The sequence below is a fragment of the Coregonus clupeaformis genome, unplaced genomic scaffold (genome assembly GCF_020615455.1).
Source record: "Coregonus clupeaformis isolate EN_2021a unplaced genomic scaffold, ASM2061545v1 scaf4647, whole genome shotgun sequence".
NCBI classification, from domain to species: Eukaryota; Metazoa; Chordata; class Actinopteri; order Salmoniformes; family Salmonidae; genus Coregonus; species Coregonus clupeaformis.
Window position 1 is genome coordinate 1 of NW_025538101.1, and position 23125 is coordinate 23125.

The 23125-nt window shown below is 50.7% G+C and overlaps 1 pseudogene; it reads left to right on the forward strand.

Moving 5' to 3' along the window:
- Positions 1-8535: 8535 nt before the first annotated feature.
- Positions 8536-23071, forward strand: LOC123490760 (annotated as a pseudogene).
- The last annotated feature ends 54 nt before the right edge of the window (positions 23072-23125 follow it).

Genomic DNA, 23125 nt, shown 5'->3' on the forward strand with positions numbered 1-23125 from the left:
CACTACACTACAGCCTCCACTACACTACACTACAGCCTCCACTACACTACACTACAGCCTCCACTACACTACACTACAGCCTCCACTACACTACACTACAGCCCTCCACTACACTACACTACAGCCTCCACATACACTACAGCCTCCACTACACTACACTACAGCCTCCACTACACCACTACACTACAGCCTCCACTACACTACACTACAGCCTCCACTCCACTACACTACAGCCTCCACTACACTACACTACAGCCTCCACTACACTAACACACTCCAGCACTACACTACACTACAGCCTCCACTACACTACACTACAGCCTCCTCACTACAGTACACTACACTACAGCCTCCACTACACTACACCTCCACAGCCTCCACTACACTACACTCACAGCCTCCACTACACTACAGCATCCACTACACTACACTACAGCCTCCACTACACTACGCCTCCACTACACTACAGCCTCCACTACACTACACTACAGCCTCCACTACACTACACTTACAGCCTCCACTACACTACACTACAGCCTCACTACACTACACTACAGCCTCCACTACACTACACTACAGCCTCCACTACACTACACTACAGCCTCCACTACACTACACTACAGCCTCCACTACACTACACTACACTACAGCCTCCACTACACTACACTACAGCCTCCACTACACTACACTACAGCCTCCACTACACTACACTACAGCCTCCACTACACTACACTACAGCCTCCACTACACTACACTACAGCCTCCACTACACTACACTACAGCCTCCACTACACTAATCACTACAGCTCCACTACACTACACTACAGCCTCCACTACACACTACAGCCTCCACTACACTACACTACAGCCTCCACTACACTACCTACATCCTCCACTACACTACACTACAGCCTCCACTACACTACAGCCTCCACTACACTACAGCCTCCACTACACTAAAGCCTCCACTACACTACAGCCTCCACTACACTACACTACAGCCTCCACTACACTACACTACAGCCTCCACTACACTCACTCAGCCTCCACTACACTACACTACAGCCTCCACTACACTACACTACACTGCCTCCACTACACTACACTACAGCCTCCACTACACTACACTACAGCCTCCACTACACTACACTACAGCCTCCACTACACTACACTACAGCTCCACTACACTACAGCCTCCACTACACTACACTACAGCCTCCACTACACTACACTACAGCCTCCACTACACTACACTACAGCCTCCACTACACTACACTACAGCCTCCACTACACTACACTCACCCTCCACTACACGCCTCCACTACACTACACTACAGCCTCCACTACACTACACTACAGCCTCCACTACACACTACACTACAGCCTCCACTACACTACAGCCTCCACTACACTACACTACAGCCTCCACTACACTACACTACAGCCTCCACTCCACTACACTACAGCCTCCACTACACTCACTACAGCCTCCACTACACTACTGCAGCCTCCACTACACTACACGCCTCCACTACACTACACTACAGCCTCCACTACACTACACTGCAGCCTCCACTACACTACACTACAGCCTCCACTACACTACAGCCTCCACTACACTACACCAGCCTCCACTACACTACACTACAGCCTCCACTACCACTACAGCCTCCACTACACTACAGCTCCACTACACTACACTACAGCCTCCACTACACTACACTACAGCCTCCATACCTACACTACACTACAGCCTCCATCACTGACACTACAGCCTCCACTACACTACACTACAGCCTCCACTACACTACACTACAGCCTCCACTACACTACACTACAGCCTCCACTACACTAGCACTACACTACACTACAGCCTCCACTACACTACACTACAGCCTCCACTACACTACACTACAGCCTCCACTCACTACACTACAGCCTCCACTACACTACACTACAGCCTCCACTACACTACAGCCTCCACTACACTACACTACAGCCTCCACTACTACACTACAGCCTCCACTACACTACACTACAGCCTCCACTAATACACTACACTACAGCCTCCACTACACTACACTACAGCCTCCACTACACTACAGTACTCCTACAGCCTCCACTACACTACACTACAGCCTCCACTACACTACACTACAGCCTCCACTACCGCACTACAGCCTCACTGCACTGCACTGCAGCCTCCACTACACTCCTACACTACAGCCTCCACTACACTACACTACAGCCTCCACTACACTCACTACAGCCTCCACTACACTACACTACAGCCTCCACTACACACTCACAGCCACTACATCCACTACACTACACTCACAGCCTCCACTACACTACACTACAGCCTCCACTACACTGCACTACTCAGCCTCACTACACTACACTACAGCCTCCACTACACTACACTACAGCCTCTACCCTACTACACTACAGCCTCCACTACACTACACTACAGCCTCCACTACACTACACTACAGCCTCCACTACACTCACCTACAGCCTCCACTACACTACACTACAGCCTCCACTACACTACACTACAGCCTCCACTACACTACACTACACTACAGCCTCCACTACACTACACTACAGCCTCCACTACACTACACTACAGCCTCCACTACACTACACTACAGCCTCCACTACACTACACTACAGCCTCCACTACACTACACTACAGCCTCCACTACACTACACACCTCCACTACACTACACTACAGCCTCCACTACACTACACTACAGCCTCCACTACACTACACTACAGCCTCCACTACACTACACTACAGCCTCCACTACACTACACTACAGCCTCCACTACACTACACTACAGCCTCCGCTACACTACACTACAGCCTCCACTACACTACACTACAGCCTCCACTACACTACACTACAGCCTCCACTACACTACACTACAGCCTCCACTGCACTACACTACAGCCTTCCACTACACTACAGCCTCCACTACACTACACTACAGCCTCCACTACACTACACTACAGCCTCCACTACACTACACTACAGCCTCCACTACACTACAGCCTCCACTACACTACACTACAGCCTCCACTACACTACAGCCTCCACTACACTACACTACAGCCTCCACTACACTACACTACAGCCTCCACTACACTACACTACAGCCTCCACTACACTACACTACAGCCTCCCACTACACTACAGCCTCCACTACACTACACTACAGCCTCCACTACACTACACTACAGCCTCCACTACACTACACTACAGCCTCCACTACACTACACTACAGCCTCCACTACACTACACTACAGCCTCCACTACACTACACTACAGCCTCCACTATCACTAACACTACAGCCTCCACTACACTACACTACAGCCTCCACTACACTACACTACATTCTCCACTACACTACACTGCAGCCTCCACTACACTACACTACAGCCTCCACTACACTACACTACAACCTCCACTACACTACACTACTGCCTCCACTACACTACAGCCTCCACTACACTACAGCCTCCAATACACTACACTACAGCCTCCACTACACTACACTACAGCCTCCACTACACTACACTACAGCCTCCACTACACTACAGCCTCCACTACACTACAGCCTCCACTACACTACACTACAGCCTCCACTACACTACAGCCTCCACTACACTACACTACAGCCTCCACTACACTACAGCCTCCACTACACTACACTACAGCCTCCACTAAACTACACTACAGCCTCCACTACACTACACTACAGCCTCCACTACACTACACTACAGCCTCCACTACACTACAGCCTCCACTACACTACAATACACTACATCCTCCACTACACTACACTACAGCCTCCACTACACTACAGCCTCCACTACACTACACTACAGCCTCCACTACACTACACTCCATCCTCCACTACACTACAGCCTCCACTACACTACACTACAGCCTCCACTCCACTACGCTACAGCCTCCACTACACTACACTACAGCATCCACTACACTACACTACAGCCTCCACTACACTACACTACAGCCTCCACTACACTACACTACACTACAGCCTCCACTACACTACACTACAGCCTCCACCACACTACACTACAGCCTCCACTACACTACACTACACCCTCCACAGATAGCAGATTACAGTATTACCATCACACAGTTACCACGGTTACATTCATACAGCCAGCTAGCAGACTACAGTATTACCATCACACAGTTACCACGGTTACATTCATACAGCCAGCTAGAAGACTACAGTATTACCATCACCCAGTTACCACGGTTACATTCATACAGCCAGCTAGCAGACTACAGTATTACCATCACACAGTTACCATGGTTACATTCATACAGCCAGCTATCAGGCCACAATATTACCATCACACAGTTACCACGGTTACATTCATACAGCCAGCTAGCAGACTACAGTATATATTATTGGGAGCCAGCCTATGGGAAGCTACAGCCAGCTATCAGACTACAGTATTACCATCACACAGTTACCACGGTTACATTCATACAGCCAGCTATCAGGCCACAGTATTACCATCACACAGTTACCACGGTTACATTCATACAGCCAGCTATCAGGCCACAGTATTACCATCACACAGTTACCACGGTTACATTCATACAGCCAGCTAGCAGGCCACAGTATTACCATCACACAGTTACCATGGTTACATTCATACAGCCAGCTAGCAGATTACAGTATTACCATCACACAGTTACCATGGTTACATTCATACAGCCAGCTAGCAGATTACAGTATTACCATCACACAGTTACCACGGTTACATTCATACAGCCAGCTAGCAGACTACAGTATTACATCACACAGTTACCATGGTTACATTCATACAGCCAGCTAGCAGACTACAGTATTACCATCACACAGTTACCACGGTTACATTCATACAGCCAGCTAGCAGACTACAGTATATATTATTGGGAGCCAGCCTATGGGAACCTACAGCCAGCTAGCAGACTACAGTATTAACATCACACAGTTACCATGGTTACATTCATACAGCCAGCAATCAGACTACAGTATTACCATCACACAGTTACCATGGTTACATTCATACAGCCAGCTAGCAGACTACAGTATTACCATCACACAGTTACCACGGTTACATTCATACAGCCAGCAATCAGACTTACATAGTATTACCATCACACAGTTACCATGGTTACATTCATACAGCCAGCTAGCAGACTACAGTATTACCATCACACAGTTACCACGGTTACATTCATACAGCCAGCAATCAGACTACAGTATTACCATCACACAGTTACCACGGTTACATTCATACAGCCAGCTAGCAGACTACAGTATTACCATCACACAGTTACCACGGTTACATTCATACAGCCAGCTAGCAGGCCACAGTATTACCATCACACAGTTACCATGGTTACATTCATACAGCCAGCTAGCAGATTACAGTATTACCATCACACAGTTACCACGGTTACATTCATACAGCCAGCTAGCAGGCCACAGTATTACCATCACACAGTTACCATGGTTACATTAATACAGCCAGCTAGCAGATTACAGTATTACCATCACACAGTTACCACGGTTACATTCATACAGCCAGCTAGCAGGCCACAGTATTAACATCACACAGTTACCACGTTACATTCATACAGCCAGCTAGCAGGCCACAGTATTACCATCACACAGTTACCACGGTTACATTAATACAGCCAGCTATCAGACTACAGTATTACCATCACACAGTTACCACGGTTACATTCATACAGCCAGCTATCAGACTACAGTATTAACATCACACAGTTACCACGGTTACATTCATACAGCCAGCTAGCAGGCTACAGTATTACCATCACACAGTTACCACGGTTACATTAATACAGCCAGCTATCAGACTACAGTATTACCATCACACAGTTACCACGGTTACATTCATACAGCCAGCTATCAGACTACAGTATTACCATCACACAGTTACCACGGTTACATTCATACAGCCAGCTAGCAGACTACAGTATTACCATCACACAGTTACCACGGTTACATTCATACAGCCAGCTATCAGACTACAGTATTACCATCACACAGTTACCACGGTTACATTCATACAGCCAGCTATCAGACTACAGTATTAACATCACACAGTTACCACGGTTACATTCATACAGCCAGCTAGCAGGCTACAGTATTACCATCACACAGTTACCACGGTTACATTAATACAGCCAGCTATCAGACTACAGTATTACCATCACACAGTTACCACGGTTACATTCATACAGCCAGCTATCAGACTACAGTATTACCATCACACAGTTACCACGGTTACATTCATACAGCCAGCTAGCAGACTACAGTATTACCATCACACAGTTACCACGGTTACATTCATACAGCCAGCTAGCAGACTACAGTATTACCATCACACAGTTACCATGGATACCATAGTTAATCCCCCCCAGTTATCATACTGATACTCTATCATTGTTAACATGTTGCTACCCACATACTATTACAGTCATCATGGCTTCTCTCTCTGCATCTATTTGAGGTTTTAACGTTCAGTTTCATCATCATCATCTCAGCCTCTGAGTACCAGTGTCTCTGTCTGTCTGTGTGTGTATCAGTATGATGTGTTACATAGTGTTCTGCAGTATGAGAGAGAGAGAGAGAGAGAGAGAGAGAGAGAGAGAGAGAGAGACAGGAAGAGAGAGGGGGGGAGAGAGAGAGAGAGAGAGAGAGAGAGAGAGAGAGAGAGAGAGAGAGAGAGAGAGAGAGAGAGAGAGAGAGAGAGAGAGAGAGACAGGGGAGAGAGAGAGAGAGAGAGAGAGAGAGAGAGAGAGAGAGAGAGAGAGAGAGAGAGAGAGAGAGAGACAGAAAGGAAGAGAGAGGGGGAGAGAGAGAGAGAGAAGAGAGAGAGAGAGAGAGAGAGAGAGAGAAGGAGAGAGAGAGAGAGAGAGAGAGAGAGAGAGAGAGAGAGAGCGAGAGACAGGAAGAGAGAGGGGGAGAGAGAGAGAGAGAGAGAGAGAGAGAGAGAGAGAGAGAGAAACATCTAACTGCTGAGAGCAGTGAAGCGTTTAGCTCGACACCCAGTTCCTTTTCTACAGGCCAGTCAGTACCTCTGGGTTACACACACACACACACACACACACACACACACACACACACTCACTCTCATTAAGTTAATGAATATATTCTTTAGCTATGGGAGCTCAGGCATCTCAGTGGCCATGTGTCTGTCTGTCTGTCTCTGTCTATATACTGACATGTCTCCTCTACACTGACATGTCTCCTCTATACTGACATGTCTCCTCTATACTGATATGTCTCCTCTACACTGACCTGATCTCCTCTACACTGACATGTCTCCTCTACACTGACCTGATCTCCTCTACACTGACATGTCTCCTCTACACTGACCTGATCTCCTCTACACTGACATGTCTCATCACCCCCCTTCTGTCTCCCCCTCCTCACCCCCTTCTGTCTCCCCCTCCTCACCCCCTTCTGTCTCCCCCTCCTCACCCCCTTCTGTCTCCCCCTCCTCACCCCCTTCTGTCTCCCCTCCTCACTCCCTTCTGTCTCCCCCTCATCACCCCTTCTGTCTCTCCCTCATCACCCCCTTCTGTCTCCCCTCCTCACCCCCTTCTGTCTCCCCCTCATCACCCCCTTCTGTTCCCCCCTCCTCACCCCCTTCTGTCTCCCCCCTCATCACCCCCTTCTGCTCTCCCCCTCATCACCCCCTTCTGTCTCGCCCTCATCACCCTTCTGTCTCCCCTCCTCACCTTCTGTCTCCCCTCATCACCCCCTTCTGTCTCCCCCTCCTCACCTTCTGTCTCCCCCTCATCACCCCCTTCTGTCTCCCCTCATCACCCCCTTCTGTCTCCCCTCCTCACCCCCTTCTGTCTCCCCCTCATCACCCCCTTCTGTCTCTCCCTCATCACCCCTTCTGTCTCCCCCTCATCACCCCCTTCTGTCTCCCCCCTCCTCACCCCTTCTGTCTCCCCTCCTCTCACCCCTTCTGTCTCCCCCTCATCACCCCCTTCTGTCTCCCCCTCCTCACCCCCTTCTGTCCCCCTCATCACCCCCTTCTGTCTCCCCCTCATCACCCCCTTCTGTCTCCTCATCACCCCTTCTGTCTCCCCTCCTCACCCCCTTCTGTCTCCCCCTCATCACCCCCTTCTGTCTCCCCCTCATCACCCCCTTCTGTCTCCCCTCCTCACCCTTCTGTCTCCCCTCCTCACCTTCTGTCTCCCCCTCATCACCCCCTTCTGTCTCTCCCTCATCACCCCTTCTGTCTCCCTCTCACCCCTCCTCACCCACTTCTGTCTCACCCCTTCTGTCTGTCTTAAAGTCTACTGTCTCTCTAACGTCTCTCTCAATAGATAATGTCATAGACTTTACTTACTCTCTCTACCACTCTCTCTCCCTCGCTCTTTACCCCCACCCCTCTCTCTCTCCCTCCACTCTCTCCCTCTCCCCTGTCCCTGTCCCTGCCCTCTACTCCCAGGTGAGATGGAGGAGTTGGAGGCTATCGGCTAACGGGGATCTGTCACCATGAGAAGAATGAGGTTATGTCCAGCCAGCTGGACATAGACAACATGGCCGGAGTCTTCTACATGCTGGCTACCGCCATGGGCCTGGCTCTCATCACCTTCATATCAGAACATCTCTTCTACTGGAGGTTGAGATACTGTTTCACTGGAGTCTGTAACGGACAACCTGGTCTGCTCTTCACCATCAGTAGGGTAAGACTGAAGGGTAGGGGTTAGGGTGTAAGGGCTAGGGTAAGACTGGAGGATAGGGGTTAGGATGTAAGGGTTAGGGTAAGACTGGAGGGTTGGGGTTAGGGTGTAGAATGTAGGGGGTTAAGGTGTAGGGCAGAGGAGGCTGGTGGGAGGAGCTATAGGAGGACGGGCTCATTGTAATGGCTGGAATGGAATCAATGGAGATGGTACCAAACCACATAAAATACATGGACCCAACGTGTTTGACTCTGTTCCATTGATTCCATTCCTCCCAGGTGTACGGGGGTAGGAGCTAGGGGGCAGAAAAAGTAGGGGTAGGATGAGGGGGTAGGGTAGGGGGTAGGATGAGGGGTAGGGGTAGGGTAGGGATTAGGATGAGGGGTAGGGTAGGGGGGTAGGATGAGGGGTAGGGTAGGGTAGGGGTAGGATGAGGGGGTGGGGTAGGGTAGGGGTAGGATGAGGGGTAGGGGTAGGTAGGGGGTAGGATGAGGGGTAGGGTAGGGGTAGGATGAGGGTAGGGTAGGGTAGGATGAGGGGTAGGGTAGGGTAGGGGGTAGGATGAGGGTGGGGTAGGGGTAGGATGAGGGGTAGGGTAGAGGGGTAGGGATGAGGTAGGGTAGGGGTAGGGATTAGGATGAGGGGTAGGGTAGGGGGTAGGATGAGGGGTGGGTAGGGTAGGGGGTAGGATGAGGGGTAGGGTGGGGTAGGGATTAGGAGGGGGGTAGGGTGGGGTAGGATGAGGGGTAGGGTAGGGGTAGGGGGTAGGATGAGGGAGGGTAGGGGTTAGGATGAGGGGTAGGGTAGGGGGGTGGATGAGGGGTAGGGGTAGGGGGTAGGATGAGGGTAGGGTAGGGGGTAGGATGAGGGGTAGGGTGGGGTAGGATGAGGGGTAGGGTAGAGGGTAGGGATGAGGGGTAGGGTGGGGTAGGGAGTGGATGAGGGGTAGGGTAGGGGGGGTAGGATGAGGGGGGTAGGGGTAGGGGTAGGATGAGGGTAGGGTGGGGGTAGGGGGTAGGATGAGGGGTAGGGTAAGGGGTAGGGATGAGGGTAGGGGGTAGGGGTAGGGGGCAGGATGAGGGGTAGGGTGGGGGTAGGATGAGGAGTGGGTAGGGTAAAGGGGTGGTGAGGGTAGGGTAGTGGGGGTAGGATGAGGGGGTAGGGTAGGGGGGTAGGATGATGGGTAGGGTAGGGGGTAGGGAGGGGGTAGGATGAGGTGGTAGGATGAGGGTAAGGTAGGGGGGTAGGATGAGGGGTAGGGTAGGGGTAGGGATGAGGGTAGGGATGAGGGGGGTAGGATGAGGGGTAGGGTAGGGGGTAGGATGAGGGGTAGGGTAGGGGTAGGATGAGGGGTAAGGTAGGGGGTAGGATGAGGGGTAGGGTAGGGGTAGGATGAGGGGTAGGATGAGGGGTTAGGATGAGGGGTAGGGTAGGGGGGTAGGATGAGAGGTATGGTAGGGGGTAGGATGAGGGGTAGGGGTAGGTAGGATGAGGGGGTAGGGGTAGGGGTAGGGGGTAGGATGAGAGGTATGGTAGGGCGTAGGATGAGGAGTAGGGTAGGGGTAGGATGAGGTATGGGGTAGGGTAGGGGGTAGGATGAGGGGTAGGGTAGGGCGTAGGATGAGGAGTAGTTAAGAATGCCTCTTCTACAGGAGGTTACGTTACTGTTTCAGTCATGTCCTGGTGTTGACTCCAGTTGTATTATATATCAGTCATGTCCCTGGTGTTGACTCCAGTTGTATTATATATCAGTCATGTCCCTGGTGTTGACTCCAGTTGTATTATATATCAGTCATGTCCCTGGTGTTGACTCCAGTTGTATTATATATCAGTCATGTCCCTAGTGTTGACTCCAGTTGTATTATATATCAGTCATGTCCCTGGAGGTTGTCGAGGCAAGGGGGAGTGTGGAGGAGTGTGTTGTTTTACACACCTTTGCATGTTTTGAACTGCTGCTGTTACTACCAAGGGTTAAGTGACTCTGTTGTCTCTGGTGTGTGTGTGTGACTGCCTCTGATTTTATTTCTGTTCCTCCTCCTCCCTCCCCCTCCTCCTCCTCCTCCTCCTCCTCCTCCTCCTCCCTCCTCCTCCCCTACTCCTCCTCTCCTCTCTCCTCCCCTACTCCTCTCCTCTCCTCCCCTCCTCCTCTTCTCTCCTCCTCCTCCTCTCCTCCCCTCCTCCTCCTCTCCTCTCCTCCCCACCTCCCCTCTCCCTCCTCTCCTCCTCCCCTCTCTCCTCTCCTCCTCCTCTCCTCTCCTCCTCTCCTCTCCTCTCCTCTCCTCCCTCCTCCTCTCCCTCCTCTCCCTCTCCTCTCCTCTCCTCTCCTCTCCTCTCCTCTCCTCTCCTCTCCTCCTCCTCCTTTTTTCCTCCTCCTCCTCCCCCTCCTCCTCTCCTCTCCTCCCCCTCCTCCTCTCTCTCCCTCCCCCCCTCCTCCTCCTCTCCTCCCCTACTCCTCCTCTCCTCCCCCCCTCCTCCTCCTCCTCCTCCTCCTCCTCCTCCTCCCCCCTCCTCCTCTCCTCCCTCTCCTCTCCTCCTCCTCCTCTCTCTCCTCTCCTCTCCCTCTCCCCTCTCCTCTCCTCCTCTCCTCTCCTCTCCCTCTCCTCTCCTCTCCTCTCCTTTCTTCCTCCTCCTCCTCCCCCTCCCCCCCTACTCCCCTCTCCTCCTCCCTCCTCCTCTCCTCCCCTATCCTCCTCTCCTCTCCCTCCTCCTCCCCCTCTCTATCCTCCTCTCTCTCTCTCCCCTCCCCTCTCCTCTCCTCTCCTCTCCTCTCCTCTCCTCCTCCTCTCCTTTCTTCCTCCTCCTCCTCCCCTCCTCTTCTCCTCTCCTCTCCTCTCCTCTCCTCCCCTCCTCCTCTCCTCTCTTCTCCTCCCCTCCTCCTCTCCTCCTCTCCTCCCCTACTCCCTCTCTCTCCTCCTCTCCTTTCCTCCTCCTCCTCCGCCCCCCTCCTCCTCTCCTCTCCTCTCCTCTCCTCTCCTCTCCTCTCCTCTCCTCTCCTCTCCTCTCCTCTCCCTCCCTCTCCTCTCCTCTCCTCTCCTCTCCTCTCCTCTCCTCTCCCTCCTCTCCTCTCCTCTCTCCTCCTCCTCTCCTCTCCTCTCCTCTCCTCTCCTCCTCCTCTCCAGGGTATCTGGTCTTGTATCCATGGGGTCCATATAGAGTTAAAGAAGAAGCCTCCAGAGTTAGACTTCTCTCCGCAGGCCAACATGTTGCACCTGCTGAAGTCAGCTAAGAAGATCACCCTGTCTTCTCCTAAACGCTCCCCGGCCCTGCTGCAGCCCAGTATCATCGACATGATGAAAGGTATGATAACATTACATTACATTTTAGCCCTTATCCAGAGCCACCTTTTATTTTGTATAACCCTGACCTCTTACCCCTGACCTCTAATCTCTAACCCAGCAAAAGGTAACAGAATCCCAGTAACTTTTCCAAAATACCCTGGTTGGGGGATTTCACATTTCCACGCGAATATTCTAACTGCGACTTCAGGAAAGCTTTGGAATTTTATCAGGACATTAAAGTGACAATCTGCAATTGCTACTTAAATTATTTTTTTACTTTTAAATTCATGATATAATAATCATTTGATTCTTAAAGAATATAACGTATAAATGCCTCATGAGCTTAGTTCAACTGTCGAGCCAATGATGTATATAAATCCTGGACTGCTGTTGCTATGAGAGGCTTTAGAAGCCACCGGTCGGCCATATTGCCACTCCCCAGTAGGAGCAGTCCTCCATAGGAATTAATGGAATTCTACAGTATTTCAATTAAATGTTTCAAGGACAAAATTACCTGTATTTAAGTATTGTATTGTTGTAGTGGTGACAGTAACATTAGTCATCTCTAAAAATTATACTTTAAGGAAAATGTTTTTAGATATTTTTGTATTTGTTATTTTAACGCTTAGGTCACATATTATAATTTAAAAGTATGCATTAAGATGCATGTAATATAATACATGTGTCAAAAAAAAGAATGTAGACGGAATAAATGCATTTCTACATCTTCCAGAATATGTGTTACGATGGTGTGGGGGAGTGCCAAGATGGGGGCATGGTGAAGCTTCAACTCAGCGCCCCTATCAGTCATTTAGTGTAATATATAAATCATTGGTCGTACCTCATCAGAACCCAAAATATAAGCTTGTTTTACTCAGTTGTTTACAAACAAAGTAATTGTAAACAAACACTATTTAACCACAAAACATGGTTAAAATTATAATGTTGATATCATGGATGGTCAAATGGGATGTATCCATAGCCCTGCCATTTCTCCAGCCCCTTCCCTCCTCCTTTTACCAAATCAGTGGTGGGGATCCTGTTTTGTTATTGTTTGAACAGCAGATTGCCCCTTTCCTGTAATGTAGCAGCCCTTGAAGAGTCTATATCTGAATTGTGTTCCATTTCTCTGTCCGGCACCTGAACCAATGGGATGTGTTGGACATCAACATAGTCCTGTTTAAACATGCGGATGTCTCGTACAGTGAGGGGGGGAAAAAAGTATTTGATCCCCTGCTGATTTTGTACGTTTGCCCACTGACAAAGAAATGATCAGTCTATAATTTTAATGGTAGGTTTATTTGAACAGTGAGAGACAGAATAACAACAACAAAAATCCAGAAAAACGCATGTAAAAAAATTTATTAATTGATTTGCATTTTAATGAGGGAAATAAGTATTTGACCCCCTCTCAATCAGAAAGATTTCTGGCTCCCAGGTGTCTTTTATACAGGTAACGAGCTGAGATTAGGAGCACACTCTTAAAGGGAGTGCTCCTAATCTCAGTTTGTTACCTGTATAAAAGACACCTGTCCACAGAAGCAATCAATCAATCAGATTCCAAACTCTACACCATGGCCAAGACCAAAGAGCTCTCCAAGGATGTCAGGGACAAGATTGTAGACCTACACAAGGCTGGAATGGGCTACAAGACCATCGCCAAGCAGCTTGGTGAGAAGGTGACAACAGTTGGTGTGATTATTCGCAAATGGAAGAAACACAAAATAACTGTCAATCTCCCTCGGCCTGGGGCTCCATGCAAGATCTCACCTCGTAAGGTTGCAATGATTATGAGAACGGTGAGGAATCAGCCCAGAACTACACGGGAGGATCTTGTCAATGATCTCAAGGCAGCTGGGACCATAGTCACCAAGAAAACAATTGGTAACACACTACGCCGTGAAGGACTGAAATCCTGCAGCACCCGCAAGGTCCCCCTGCTCAAGAAAGCACATATACATGCCCGTATGAAGTTTGCCAATGAACATCTGAATGATTCAGAGGAGAACTGGGTGATAGTGTTGTGGTCAGATGAGACCAAAATCGAGCTCTTTGGCATCAACTCAACTCGCCGTGTTTGGAGGAGGAGGAATGCTGCCTATGACCCCAAGAACACCATCCCCACCGTCAAACATGGAGGTGGAAACATTATGCTTTGGGGGTGTTTTTCTGCCCAGGGGACAGGACAACTTCACCGCATCAAAGGGACGATGGACGGGGCCATGTACCGTCAAATCTTGGGTGAGAACCTCCTTCCCTCAGCCAGGGCATTGAAAATGGGTCGTGGATGGGTATTCCAGCATGACAATGACCCAAAACACACAGCCAAGGCAACAAAGGTGTCACGATTCAGACAGACGACCAGAGGACCACAATTGCGTCACACCAGAAAGTTTATTAAACTTAAGGGAAAAGGGAAGTAGGGAGTGAATGAAGGCTCCAGGGGTAACAGGGATCCCGGTCCAATGCGCTGGGTCTGTGCCCCCCAGTGGCAGCGATGCGTCCTATGAAGCCGGTGGTGGGTGGTCCAGAAGTCCTGGGGGGAGACACAGGCACAACAGGGCGGAATGAAACCAGGCAGCAGTACAGTTCAAGGGAATCCAAAATACGTAGTAGCAAGGCAGAAGGCTGGTCAGAGTTACCGGGATTGAAGAGTAGTCAGGAGTCGAAATGGCAGAAGCAGGTCTGGATCTCCTAAGGCAGAAGAGTATCCAATAAACAGGCAGGTCCGGGGTCACAAAACCAGGGTGAGCCAGAAGCGCGAGCAAACAGGTTCCGGGTGTGAGCTTTGCAGACGATCTGACACCGGAGAGCTGAAAGACAGGGCCTTAAATACTGGGAGAGGTTAGTGGGTAATGCAGCGCAGCTGGCAGAGTAATTAGAGCCGAGCAGAGCAGGGACAGGTGGAGCTAGTTAGGCTGAGTAGAGAGAGGGAGGTGAGCAGAGTGGAAGATAGTGGAAACCAATTAAGGTGGTAACCCGGGTGGAGTGAGAGGGCTCATGACAGAACCCCCCGAAGGGACGGCCCCAGAAGTCCCAAGAGCAACACCACGCCGGGGCGGGAGGAGGGGAGCCGGAGGAGGGCTAGAACTCCTCCGAACGGTCCCGAGTGAACGTCCTCATCCTCGGAGGAAGCCGGAGGGCCGTGGTCGGGAGATGGGACAGGTCCCGAGACAGGATCAGGCACAGGACAGGAAGCCGAGCGGGCCGGACGGTTAGGGACCCCTCTGGGGCGGCCCCTACGGATTGCAGGTTGATCAGGATGCCGTTGGTGGAAAGCGGTGATGAGAGTCCTATCCACAATCCGACTAGCTGGCACCCAGGTCCTTTCCTCAGGTCCATAGCCCTCCCAGTCAATGAGGTACTGGAGACCCCTACCCTCCGTCTGGACCGAAGCAGGCGGCGGACGGTGTAAACCAGACCACCATCGACGAGCCGTGGAGGAGGAGGACCAGGCGCAGCAGGGACCAGCGGACTCTCGTGGATGGGCTTAATCTTAGACACATGGAAAGTGGGGGTGCACCTCAGGGAATTAGGCAGTTGGAGCCGGACAGCAGTTGGGCTAATCACTCTTATGATAGGGAATGGGCCAATGAACCGAGGTGCCAGCTTCTGCGACTCCACCCTGAGTGGCAGGTTCTTCGATGACAACCACACCTTTGACCAACATGGTAGGTGGGAGCAGGAATTCTCCGACGGTTGGCCCGGTAGTGTAGCTGGCAACGGACCTGAGGAGTGTGGCTCGGCTTGTGACCAGGTGCGGCGACATCGACGGGCAAAAAGCAAGTGCAGATGGGCAAGTAACCTCCTCCTCCTGGCTGGCAATAGAGGAGGCTGGTATCCATAAACACATTGGAAAGGGGACATACCGATGGCAGAGCAGGTCAGAGAATTGTGTGCGTACTCCACCCATGTCAATTGCTGCGACCAGGAGTGGGGGTTGCGTGAAGTCATGCATCGCAGTGCCTTCTCGAGCTCCTGATTAGCCCGCTCTGACTGCCCATTGGATTGGGGATGGAATCCGGAAGTCAGACTGACTGTGGCTCCCAGCAGGTGACAGAACTCCTTCCAAAAAGCGGAGGAGAATTGTGGACCACGGTCAGAAACAACATCCCTTGGCAGTCCGTGGATCCGGAAGACGTGTTCCAGGACCACCTGGGCGGTCTCTTGGCGGTGGGAGCTTGGGGAGGGGAATGAAGTGTGCCATCTTGCTGAAACGGTCAACGATGGTGGAGAATGACGGTCATGCCACTTGAAGGGGGGCAGCCCCGTGACAAAGTCAAGGGCGATGTGAGACCAGGGACGTCTGGGCACAGGCAGGGCTGCAGCAATCCGGCTGGGGGCTGGCAGGACGACTTGTGTTGGTTGCAGATGGGGCAGGCTTGGACGAATTCCCGTACATCCTTCCTCAGAGAGGGCCACCAGAACCTCTGGGCGAGCAGGTTGTAAGTGCGGGTGGAGCCAGGGTGACAAGCTAGGCGGGAGTCATGTCCCCACTGAATGACCTGGGACCTCAGGTCTTCGGGGACAAAAAGGCGGTCAGCTGGGCAAGTGCTGGGACCTGGCTGGTTACGGAGAGCCTCCAGCACCTGTTCCTCAACAGCCCAGGTCAGAGCTGCAACGATGCAGGGACTTGGCAGAATCGACACAGGGTCCTTGGAGGGTGTCATCCTTCTGGAATTGACGGGAGAGGGCGTCTGGCTTGGTGTTGCGTGATCCAGGCCGGTATGACAGAGTGAAATTAAACCTGGTGAAGAACAGGGCCCAGCGGGACTGCCTGGAGTTCAACCGTTTGGCCGTGCGGATGTACTCCAAGTTCTTATGATCGGTCCAAACGAGAAATGGAATGGTGGACCCCTCCAGCCAGTGACGCCACTCCTCCAAGGCAAGCTTACAGCCAGCAGCTCACGGTTCCCTATGTCGTAATTGCACTCAGAGGGGGGACAACCGACGTGAGAAAAAAGGCACAGGGATGGAGCTTCCTATCCTCCGCAGCCCACTGAGAAATCACAGCACCAACTCCCACATCCGAGGCATCCACCTCCACAATGAATTGCCGGTCCACATCAGGCATCTGGAGGATGGGAGCGGGAGGTGAACCTCACCTTGAGGGTACTGAAGGCTTTGTCGGCTGCTGGGGTCCAGGTGAAGGGTTGCTTGGTGCTGGTTAGAGCAGTGAGAGGGGGCAGCAACGGTACTGTAGTTCCGGATAAACTTCCTATAGAAGTTAGCAAACCCCAGAAACTGTTGCAGCTTCTTTCTGTTCTCCGGAACTGGCCACGAAGTGACTGCTGATACTTTGGCAGGATCCATTTGGATACTTCCTTCTGCCACTATGTACCCCAGGAAGGCCACTGTCTTGACGTGAAACTCACATTTCTCTGCCTTGGCGTAGAGGGAATTCTCCAGAAGACGATGAAGGACTTGCTGGACATGGCGGGTGTGTTCAGACAGGTTTCTGGAGTAAATTAAGATGTCATCCAGGTAAACGAAGACAAACTTGTTTAACATGTCCCGCAGTACATCATTCACTAGAGCCTGGAATACAGCAGGAGCATTGGTGAGGCCAAAAGGCATAACCAGATACTCGTAGTGGCCTGTTGGTGTATTGAATGCGGTTTTTCCATTCATCTCCCTCCCGGATCCGCACTAGGTGGTAAGCGTTTTGAGATCCAACTTGGTAAAACAGTGGCTCCCTGGAGCAACTCAAAAGCAGAGGTGAGCAGAGGCAGAGGGTAACGGTTTTTCACTGTGATGTCGTTGAGTCCCCTGTAGTCGATGCAGGGGGCGAAGAGATCCGTCCCTTCTTCCCCACAAAGAAGAAGCCAGCACCAGCAGGAGATGAAGATGAACGGATTAATCCTGCGGACAGAGAGCCATTGATGTAGTCCTCCATGGACTTTCTTTCAGGAGCAGACAACGAATAAAGACGACCCCTTGGAGGAGCTGTTCCAGGGAGGAGGTCGAGTGGCACAGTCGTACGGTCCGGTGAGGGGGCAGAGATGTGGCTCTTGCTTTGTTAAACACCTCTCTGAGACCATGGTAGCATTCTGGGACATTGGAGAGGTCCGGAGCGGAGTTAGTAGGTACTGGCCGAGGGGGAGTGCGGCAGCAAGCAGGCAGGTTCGGTGGCAGTCCTCTCCCCACTCCCTGATCACCCCGGTCACCCAGTCGAGCTGAGGGTTGTGCCGGCGGAGCCATGGGTAACCCAGGATGAGGTTGGCCTGGGAGAGGGGAGCAGGTGAAACTGGATAGTTTCTTGATGGTTTCCGGACAGACCCATCGAGACCGGGGCCGTGACATGAGTGACCGATCCGAGTAAGTGTCCGTCCAGTGCCCGGGCAGGAATAGGAGGTGTCAAACGGAGGTTCTCCAGTCCCAGTTGGCGTGCCAGCTTGACGTCCATTATGTTGGCCGCGCCAGAATCCACCAGAGCAGCCAGGGTGTGAGTTGAGTCAGAGAGGCGAGGTGAACTTGCAGCAGGGGTTTGCGGTCGGAGGACTGGATGGTCATTGAACTCGACCGGACTCCCCCTACGCCCGGTGAGCTTCGGCCCTTTAAAGGGCAGGTTACCACACGATGTCCATCACCTCCACAATAGAGGCAGAGGTTTGAGGTGAGCGGCGCTGGCGCTCTGCAGGAGTGAGGAGGCTCGCCCAATCTCCATAGGCTCAGACTGATCAAGCTGACCTGGGTGAGTGGCAGTAGATGACAGGAGCCCAGTCGGATCTCTCCGAATGCCGGTAGTAGGTGGACCTTGGCGCCCTCTCACGACGACGGGTCTGTATCCTTCTGTCGATCCTGACAGTCAGTGCGATGGCTTCATCAAGAGTGGAAGGCAGTTCATGGGAGACCAACTCGTCCCTGATATAGTCGGCCAAACTATGGAAGAAACGCGTCCACCAACGGTGGTGTGTTCCAAGAACTTCGTCTAGCCAGGGTTCGGAAGTCGATGGAATGGTCTGCGATGCACGTCTGCCTTGTCGAATACTGAACAGTTCACGAGACGCCTCTGCGGTGGGTGAATCCAGGTCAAACACCTTCAGCATCTCCTCAGCAAACAGGTCGAAGGTTGCACATGCGGGGGTTTGACGTTCGAACTCTGCTGTTCCCCAGAGTCGAGCTCGGCCCGTCAGGTGAGTGATGGCATACCCAACTTTAGCCCCTCCGTGGCGAAGGTCCTTGGCTGCAAGGGGAGAACTGAAGTCGGCAGCTAGTCAGGAATGGCCGGACCTGGGTTGAATCGCCGTTGAACCGCTCGGGTTTCCAATCTTGGGTTCGGAGCAGCGGCTGCAACGACCGGGGCAGGTAACTCGGGGGCTGGGCTGGTGGGCAGACTGGCTGGGGTAAGGTTGGTGAGGAGTTGAATGAGCATGGCGAGTTGTTGTTGCTGCTGCTGGAACTGCTGCTCATGCTCATCGGTTCCATGTCGGGGGAAAGTGTGCGCTGAGTCCATAATGGTCAGATCGCACTGTCACGATTCAGACAGACGACCAGAGGACCACATTATTGCGTCACACCAGAAAGTTTATTAAACTTAAGGGAAAAGGGAAGTAGGGGAGTGAATGAAGGCTCCAGGGGTAACAGGGATCCCCGTCCAATGCGCTGGGTCTGTCCCCCCAGTGGCAGCGATGCGTCCCTATGAAGCCGGTGGTGGGTGGTCCAGAAGTCCTGGGGGAGACACAGACACAACAGGGCGGAATGAAACCAGGCAGCAGTACAGTTCAAGGGAATCCAAAATACGTAGTAGCAAGGCAGAAGGCTGGTCAGAGTTACCGGGATTGAAGAGTAGTCAGGAGTCGAAAAATGGCAGAAGCAGGTCTGGATCTCCTAAGGCAGAAGAGTATCCAATAAACAGGCAGGTCCGGGGGTCACAAAACCAGGGTGAGCCAGAAGCGCGAGCAAACAGGTTCGGGTGTGAGCTTTGCAGACGATCTGACACCGGAGAGCTGAAAGACAGGGCCTTAAATACTGGGAGAGGTTAGTGGGTAATGCAGCGCAGCTGGCAGAGTAATTAGAGCCGAGCAGAGCAGGGACAGGTGGAGCTAGTTAGGCTGAGTAGAGAGAGGGAGGTGAGCAGAGTGGAAGATAGTGGAAACCAATTAAGGTGGTAACCCGGTGGAGTGAGAGGGCTCATGACAAAAGGAGTGGCTCAAGAAGAAGCATATTAAGGTCCTGGAGTGGCCTAGCCAGTCTCCAGACCTTAATCCCATAGAAAATCTGTGGAGGGAGCTGAAGGTTCGAGTTGCCAAACGTCAGCCTCGAAACCTTAATGACTTGGAGAAGATCTGCAAAGAGGAGTGGGACAAAATCCCTCCAGAGATGTGTGCAAACCTGGTGGCCAACTACAAGAAACGTCTGACCTCTGTGATTGCCAACAAGGGTTTTGCCACCAAGTACTAAGTCATGTTTTGCAGAGGGGTCAAATACTTATTTCCCTCGTTAAAATGCAAATCAATTTATAACATTTTTGAAATGCGTTTTTCTGGATTGTTTTGTTGTTATTCTGTCTCTCACTGTTCAAATAAACCTACCATTAAAATTATAGACTGATCATGTCTTTGTCAGTGGGCAAACGTACAAAATCAGCAGGGGATCAAATACTTTTTTCCCCTCACTGTGTGTATGTGATGTGGGATTCCTATAATGTATATCATCTATAGTAGGGCTCTCCAACCTTTTATAATAATTATAAAATATAATATGCCATTTAGTAGACGCTTTTATCCAAAGCGACTTACAGTCATGCGTGCATACATTTTTGTGTATGGGTGGTCCCGGGATCGAACCCACTACCTGGGCGTTACAGGCGCCGTGCTCTACCAGCTGAGCTACAGAGGACCACAACTTTTCTGGTACGAGAGCTACTTCATTTTGTTTTTACCATTATTTGACCAGGTATATTGACAGAAGAAATAGTGCACTACTTCTCTCTTGTCCACTAAGGACCAGGGGAAGAGTTGACAACATAGTGCACTACTTTCTCTAAGGACCAGGGGAGAGTTGACAACATAGTGGTGGTCCTCTGTAGCTCAGCTGGTAGAGCACGGCGCTTGTAACGCCAAGGTAGTGGGTTCGATTCCCGGGACCACCCATACATAAAAAATTTATGCACGCATGACTGTAAGTCGCTTTGGATAAAAGCGTCTGCTAAATGGCATATTTATTTATTTATTTATGTATAGTGCACTACTTTCTCTAAGGACCAGGGGAAGAGTTGACAACATAGTGCACTACTTTCTCTAAGGACCAGGGGGAGAGTTGACACTTTTCATTTTTTAAAGTAGCTCTCATGATAAAAAAGGTTGGACACCCCTGCTATAGATTATAGATGTTATATATTATATACAGTGGGGAAAAAAGTATTTAGTCAGCCACCAATTGTGCAAGTTCTCCACTTAAAAAGATGAGAGGCCTGTAATTTTCATCATAGGTACACGTCAACTATGACAGACAAAATCAGGAAAAATCCAGAAAATCACATTGTAGGATTTTTTATGAATTTATTTGCAAATTATGGTGGAAAATAAGTATTTGGTCAATAACAAAAAGTTTCTCAATACTTTGTTATATACCCTTTGTTGGCAATGACACAGGTCAAACGTTTTCTGTAAGTCTTCACAAGGTTTTCCACACTGTTGCTGGTATTTTGGCCCATTCCTCCATGCAGATCTCCTCTAGAGCAGTGATGTTTTGGGGCTGTCGCTGGGCAACACGGACTTTCAACTCCCTCCAAAGATTTTCTATGGGGTTTAGATCTGGAGACTGGCTAGGCCACTCCAGGACCTTGAAATGCTTCTTACGAAGCCACTCCTTCGTTGCCGGGCGGTGTGTTTGGGATCATTGTCTTGCTGAAAGACCCAGCCACGTTTCATCTTCAATGCCCTTGCTGATGGAAGGAGGTTTTCACTCAAAATCTCACGATACATGGCCCCATTCATTCTTTCCTTTACACGGATCAGTCGTCCTGGTCCCTTTGCAGAAAAACAGCCCCAAAGCATGATGTTTCCACCCCCATGCTTCACAGTAGGTATGGTGTTCTTTGGATGCAACTCAGCACTTTTTTGTCCTCCAAACACGATCGAGTTGAGTTTTTACCAAAAAAGTTATATTTTGGTTTCATCTGACCATATGACATTCTCCCAATCCTCTTCTGGATCATCCAAATGCACTCTAGCAAACTTCAGACGGGCCTGGACATGTACTGGCTTAAGCAGGGGGACACGTCTGGCACTGCAGGATTTGAGTCCCTGGCGGCGTAGTGTGTTACTGATGGTAGGCTTTGTTACTTTGGTCCCAGCTCTCTGCAGGTCATTCACTAGGTCCCCCCGTGTGGTTCTGGGATTTTTGCTCACCGTTCTTGTGATCATTTTGACTCCACGGGGTGAGATCTTGCGTGGAGCCCCAGATCGAGGGAGATTATCAGTGGTCTTGTATGTCTTCCATTTCCTAATAATTGCTCCCACAGTTGATTTCTTCAAACCAAGCTGCTTACCTATTGCAGATTCAGTCTTCCCAGCCTGGTGCAGGTCTACAATTTTGTTTCTGGTGTCCTTTGACAGCTCTTTGGTCTTGGCCATAGTGGAGTTTGGAGTGTGACTGTTTGAGGTTGTGGACAGGTGTCTTTTATACTGATAACAAGTTCAAACAGGTGCCATTAATACAGGTAACGAGTGGAGGACAGAGGAGCCTCTTAAAGAAGAAGTTACAGGTCTGTGAGAGCCAGAAATCTTGCTTGTTTGTAGGTGACCAAATACTTATTTTCCACCATAATTTGCAAATAAATTCATAAAAAATCCTACAATGTGATTTTCTGGATTTTTTTTTCTCATTTTGTCTGTCATAGTTGACGTGTACCTATGATGAAAATTACAGGCCTCTCTCATCTTTTTAAGTGGGAGAACTTGCACAATTGGTGGCTGACTAAATACTTTTTTTCCCCACTGTATCATATTTATAAATAGATGTTATACTGTCTCTCCTCTAGGTAACTCTGTCATCAGTCTGTCTCCTAAAGGTCCAGGTGGTCTCTATAGATTATAGATGTTATACTGTCTCTCCTCTAGGTAACTCTGTC